Source organism: Oncorhynchus masou, chromosome 18 (assembly GCF_036934945.1).
Source record: "Oncorhynchus masou masou isolate Uvic2021 chromosome 18, UVic_Omas_1.1, whole genome shotgun sequence".
Taxonomy (NCBI): domain Eukaryota; kingdom Metazoa; phylum Chordata; class Actinopteri; order Salmoniformes; family Salmonidae; genus Oncorhynchus; species Oncorhynchus masou.
Genome location: NC_088229.1, coordinates 11,033,670 through 11,040,231, shown reverse-complemented (window position 1 = coordinate 11,040,231; position 6,562 = coordinate 11,033,670). Strand labels below are relative to the sequence as shown.

Here is a 6,562-nt window from a genome sequence, read left to right as displayed (position 1 = left end):
TTGGACCCTATTTCTCCACCTTCTCTTCACGCAAATCATGAGGATCTGGGCCTGTTCCCGGGAGAGCAGTACATCATTCACCTTGGGCTCATCAGACTTGTTAAAGGAAATAAAGGATTCTGACAGTCCGTGGTGAGTAATCGCAGTCCTGATGTTCAGAAGTTTTTTTGGGTCATAAGAGACTGTAGCTGCGTCATTATGTATGAAATAAGTTTAAAATAAGTTGCAAAGAAACTAACAAAAAAACAATAGGTTGGGGACACATAAAACGTCAGTCTTCTCCGGTGCCATCTTAAGGGATGACATTTTCACTTCAGCCTAGAGTAGAATTTTGTACTCGCTTTAAAACAGTAATGCAATTACTCATTGTATTGTGGTGTTATAGGTTACTATAGTCTAGGGCAGGATACTTGTATTGTGGTGTTATAAACTACTATAGTCTAGGTAGGATAATTGTATTGTGGTGTTATACTGTAGCCTACTATAATCTAGGTATGATAATTGTATTGTGGTGTTATAGGATACTATAGTCTAGGTAGGATAATTGTATAGTGGTGTTGTAGGCTACTGTAGTCTAGGTAGGATAATTGTATTGTGGTGTTATAAACTACTATAGTCTAGGTAGGATAATTGTATAGTGGTGTTGTAGGCTACTGTAGTCTAGGTAGGATAATTGTATTGTGGTGTTATAGGTTAATCTAGGTAGGATAATTGTATTGTCCCTAAACAAGAACAATCTTGTTGTAAATGTTAGTCAACCTTTATGGTTCAAAGGCAGAGGGACAGATGGCACTGTTATAGTTAGTGGTAATCAGTATATGTCTGTATACCCATTAAACCTTATTAAATGAACAAAGGTCACAACTTGTTATTCAGTACGTAAACTACAATACTCTCACAGAACTCTGAAAAATACAGTACAGAGAAGTTCCTACTTCCTACCTGACCTCTGACCACATCCTCATTATGATAAATGATCAGTTCTGTCAGCTCCTTCTGAAGCAGAGATCTCTTGGTTTTTCTTCAAACACTCTTCAAACTTTGACAAGTGAGTGATTTCCTCACCTGGAGGCGAAAGAAATGCACACCTGTTTAAGTGAGGTGCCGGCTAACGGAGTAGAACACCTATTTAGGAGAGGTGCTACCTAACGGAGTAGAACACCTGTTTAGGAGAGGTGCCGGCTAACGGAGTAGAACACCTGTTTAGGTGAGGTGCTAGCTAACGGAGTAGAACACCTGTTTAGGTGAGGTGCCGGCTAACGGAGTAGAACACCTGTTTAGGTGAGGTGCCGGCTAACGGAGTAGAACACCTGTTTAGGTGAGGTGCCGGCTAACGGAGTAGAACACCTGTTTAGGAGAGGTGCCGGCTAACGGAGTAGAACACCTGTTTAGGAGAGGTGCCGGCTAACGGAGTAGAACACCTGTTTAGGCGAGGTGCCGGCTAACGGAGTAGAACACCTGTTTAGGCGAGGTGCCGGCTAACGGAGTAGAACACCTGTTTAGGAGAGGTGCTAGCTAACGGAGTAGAACACCTGTTTAGGTGAGGTGCTAGCTAACGGAGTAGAACACCTGTTTAGGTGAGGTGCCGGCTAACGGAGTAGAACACCTGTTTAGGTGAGGTGCCGGCTAACGGAGTAGAACACCTGTTTAGGTGAGGTGCCGGCTAACGGAGTAGAACACCTGTTTAGGAGAGGTGCCGGCTAACGGAGTAGAACACCTGTTTAGGTGAGGTGCCGGCTAACGGAGTAGAACACCTGTTTAGGCGAGGTGCCGGCTAACGGAGTAGAACACCTGTTTAGGCGAGGTGCCGGCTAACGGAGTAGAACACCTGTTTAGGAGAGGTGCTAGCTAACGGAGTAGAACACCTGTTTAGGCGAGGTGCCGGCTAACGGAGTAGAACACCTTTTTAGGCGAGGTGCCGGCTAACGGAGTAGAACACCTGTTTAGGAGAGGTGCTAGCTAACGGAGTAGAACACCTGTTTAGGCGAGGTGCCGGCTAACGGAGTAGAACACCTGTTTAGGCGAGGTGCCGGCTAACGGAGTAGAACACCTGTTTAGGCGAGGTGCCGGCTAACGGAGTAGAACACCTGTTTAGGCGAGGTGCCGGCTAACGGAGTAGAACACTTGAAATAAAAAAGGAGAGCCACGCTCTAGGAGCTCAAATGCAATATTTGAATAACCTAATAACCAACGTTTCGACAGAGAAGCTGTCTTCGTCAGGATATAATGACAAACACTGCATCACCAGTTTATATTGTGTCAAAGGACAAACACAGGTAGGTGTCTGTAAACATGGCTGGGTGTGCCTTGATATCATTGGTTAATTTACAGATATAAATAGAACATGTAAACAAAGTCCTGTAAAAAAAAAGAGGGGTTACAATACTACAACTACAGTCACTACCAATCTCCAATATGATGCCCACCGCACTGAGCCAACCATAGTGCTAACAACCATCAGATCCTTCTAGATCTACTAGGGGCCATTTAAAGTGTCTACAGGGAGGTTTTCAGACTGGGCCACACCAATCTGTATAACATGATGAACCTTCTCATGTAGTAGGGTCATGTACCATGGTACCTTCACCCCTGTGTCCTCAGCCATGGTGGTTCTGGTGAAGTTAGATTTGTTCTGATGAACCTTCTCATGTAGTAGGGTCATGTAGTAGGGTCATGGTACCTTCACCCCTGTGTCCTCAGCCATGGTGGTACTGGTGAAGTTAGACTTGTTCTGATGACCCTCTCTAGCTGATCCTGGCTAAACCTGCCATTTCCTTTTGTGGCGCCGTTCACCTTCAGGCTTCAGTTAGACGCAAGAAACACTCATTAACTTTCACTTTATTCATTACGGGGTTTTTTCCACAGGCTGTTTGTTTACCTCTCCAACACTAAACAAATGTTTATTTCAATGTTTTGTTTTGACGTGGTATTACCTATGGGCGTATGCTTTTATTAATGACAATTACTTAAAATGTAATCCTTGCATCATCCATTCAAAAAGCATGCAACATGATAAGGACGTCATCTGTAACTGGAGGGAGGGGGCAGATTTAGGGGTGACGTTGGGATGCTCTGCTGTTGCTCTGGCACATGGACACTTCTGACTGTCCTCAATGGACCTTCCCTCTCTGACTGTTGACTGGATTCCTTGTCATTTTGGACAGTAAAACAAACTATTAACTAAGAGTGATTTGAATGTGAAATTAAAAATGTAAGTCACAGTTAATAAACTGGATTCAAAGTGGGGTTCCCACAAGAAAGGTTGAGTTGTGGCTGCTTAGCATGATGTATTGTTGTCTCTACCTTCTTGCCCTTTGTGCTGTTGTCTGTGCCCAATAATGTTTGTACCGTGTTTTGTGCAGCTACCATGTTGTGCTGCTGCCATGTTGTGTTTCCATGTGTTGCTGCCATGTTGTGTTTTCATGTGTTGCTGCCATGCTATGTTGTCTTATGTCTCTATGTATATAATTTCTGTTGTAATCTCCTCCCGGCACAGCCAGAAGAGGACTGGCCACCCCTCTTAGCCTGGTTCCTCTCTAGGTTTCTTCCTAGGTTTTGGCCTTTCTAGGGAGTTTTTCCTAGCCACCTGCATTGCTTGCTGTTTGGGGTTTTAGGCTGGGCTTCTGTACAGCACTTTGAGATATCAGCTGATGTAAGAAGGTCAATATAAATAAATTTGATTTGATGTAGTGTCTTTCTTGTTGTGATGTGTGTTTTGTCCTATATGTTTGTTAATTTATGTCAATCTAAACAATGGCGTTTGAGGGACACAATCAGAATGAATGAACATGCTCTGCATCATGCTAAGAACAGTCCTTATGCCTCACTGCTTCACTGCAGCATTATTGTTTGTATTTGTTTTTTTTTAATCTAATAAAAGTAGAGTTACAATTACATGAAAACAGTGGGGATTACAGAAACGAATTCATCAAATTAAATTGCAGGCTAAATGTTCTTTAAAAACAAAAGAAAACATACATTTAATATGGATTCACAATGGGGCTAATATCCACTCGGAATAAACATCCCTTTTGATAACCTTTTGTCATGTATGTTCATGTACTTACCTGGAGTGCGTGTGGGTGGCGCTATTACTAATTACTACATGTGATCGTCTGCACTTGACCTTGACATCTGATAAACGTTGTTCTGCCACCCGCATCCGTGTGCTAATATATTACATGGTGTCAGAAGTTTAAAAGTTATACAAGGAAAGCTCAACATTCTGAAAAGTGGAACAAATGAGACCACCAACTACTCTGAACCTAGAGGGAAATCTAGTGTGGATCCAGAAATTCAACCTTTACTATATATCATCGCCGGTGGCATCTCCGAAAAAGGGAAATGTGCCACGTTCCTGCACGTAGCCAGAGATGATGGAATCAATGTATTCAATATTTTAGATTTTGACGATGATGTAGATGACTTGGATATATTAAAATACCTTTTCCGAACGTAATATGAGCCAAGAAAAAATGCATCAGGTAACGTTAAGTCCGATATCTTTTTTACGAGAGTGCAAGGACAAACAAAGTCAATTGATGCTTATGCGACTGATCTAAAAAATGACTTTGAGTTTCAACAATTTACCGAGTCACTGATACGGGACAGAATTGTGTGTGAAATCACAAATGACCAAGTGCGCGGCAGATTACTCACTCAAAATTAACAACCACACATGTACTTTTAAGCTGGATACAGGAGCTGAATGTAAAGTCTTGTCCGGGTGAGACTTGAAAACTCTGAAAGTGAGTGGGGCTAATAAAATGTGCAGCCAGATTCTCTCTTTCCTTTGGTCCAAAAATAAGTACCTTGGTCTTGTCTTGATTTAGCTGGAGGAAGTTGAGCCATCCAAGTATTTAACTCCATGCAAAAATCCAACCGCAAACGAGTCACCTATTCTGGCCACCAGATAGAGCAAAAAGGCAAGAAAACACTCAACTGCAAGTACAAAGAGAAAGTGTTTGACCTGGAATGTCAAGTGATAGAACAAGATGCACCTGCAATACTTGGAAGCAAATGGGTTTACTACCGATAATATTCAAGCGTGAACAAAGACAGGCACTGACATTTTGAGTGAATATGAAGATGTATTCACAGGACTCGGATGTGTTCCAGGAGATAATATATTACACCTGTTGGTGTTTAAATCACATTTTAGCTTGAAGCGTGTTCGGTTATCCTACAGACTCAGCGCATTGCTACATGGTACTTGAAGAAGAAACGGAGGTTATTAATTAACTTAGTACACTGTTTAGATTGAGCACATCTAAGCGAAAGCTGTACTTTGTCATGACGATATAAACGGATGGATGTGTTCCAGACAAGGAAGGACATCTATTGGCTGAATTTGGCGGTCTGGAGTGTAGGTAATTATTTTGAAAGCGTTATGAAATGTGACAGTGTGTAATCCCATATCTCCAGTGACAATAATGATATAGCTATGAAGCGTTCTTACACGATTTCCTGATTTTCACAGACAGACTACTAACAAGTTACTTGGGAGGATTTTTTTTATTTTACCCATATATAGAACATAGGCTTTCAAATTGACAGGAGTTATCTTACCCTGCCTTGGACCTCCTACTTTCACTTGCAAAATGACACATTTTGTCATTTTGAAAGTATGAGGTCCAAATGCGGGGTAAAATATGGATTATTTATGTGTATAAAAATAGCCTCATTATGTTTTCTGCTACTGGATTTAACATGTTATGTCATTTTAATCTTGATGAATGACTGTATTTGTAATTTTACTACAAGGCTATTCTCTCCCTTTTGTTTACAATGTCTGTTCTACCTCTTGGTGACTCAACTTGCCTTCTGCTTTAAAAGTGCACTGCTGAACTCAATCAAAACAGCCACACCTTGGCAATGTTCCAGTATAGACTTTACGTCCGTCGCCTCGCCCCGACCTGCGCGCAAACCAGGGACGCTCTGCAAACGTCAACACTCACGCGTTTTGTGTTTTGTTGTACAGTGTCAAGGTTTTCCTGTGGTGAAGTAGAGGAGGACCAAAACGCCGCGTGGTTATTTTGATTCATATTTAATTAACACAGATAAACATGAACACTACAAAACAACAAACGTGGAAAACCAAAAACAGCCCTATCTGGTGCAAAACACAGAGACAGGAACAATCACCCACAAACACACAGTGAAACCCAAGCTACCTAAGTATGATTCTCAATCAGAGACAACTAATGACACCTGCCTCTGATTGAGAACCATACTAGGCCGAAACATAGAAATACCCCAAAACATAGAAAAACAAACATAGACTGCCCACCCAACTCACGCCCTGACCATACTAAATAAATACAAAACAAAGGAAATAAAGGTAAAGAATGTGACATACAGTACATGTGTATTGCGCCGTTGAGGATAGCCTGTGAGTAAGCATTTCACTGCAACGTTTACATCCTGTATTCTGGGCAAGTGACCAATAAACTTTGATTTGATGACAGCCAGGCACTAATTTACTAAATACATAGTTAGGCTTTTTATAATGTTTTATGAGGCAATGGTAACATATTAGGCATTTATTCAGAAAAAAATGTTC

The 6,562-nt window shown here is 41.6% G+C and overlaps 1 protein-coding gene across 6 annotated transcripts in view; it reads left to right on the top strand.

Annotated features, from left to right (window-relative positions):
- LOC135503938 (tumor necrosis factor receptor superfamily member 14-like) overlaps nt 1-6,562 on the top strand; it is a 70,447-nt gene that overhangs the window by 60,606 nt on the left and 3,279 nt on the right. For 2 of the 6 annotated variants that reach the window (XM_064922133.1, XM_064922135.1), the window contains exon 1: nt 4,126-5,365. The exons of 1 other annotated variant lie outside the window; for it this stretch is intronic. The gene's annotated coding sequence lies outside the window, so the exon portion shown is untranslated. 3 more of the 6 variants (XM_064922132.1, XM_064922134.1, XM_064922136.1) reach the window with 2 other exon arrangements.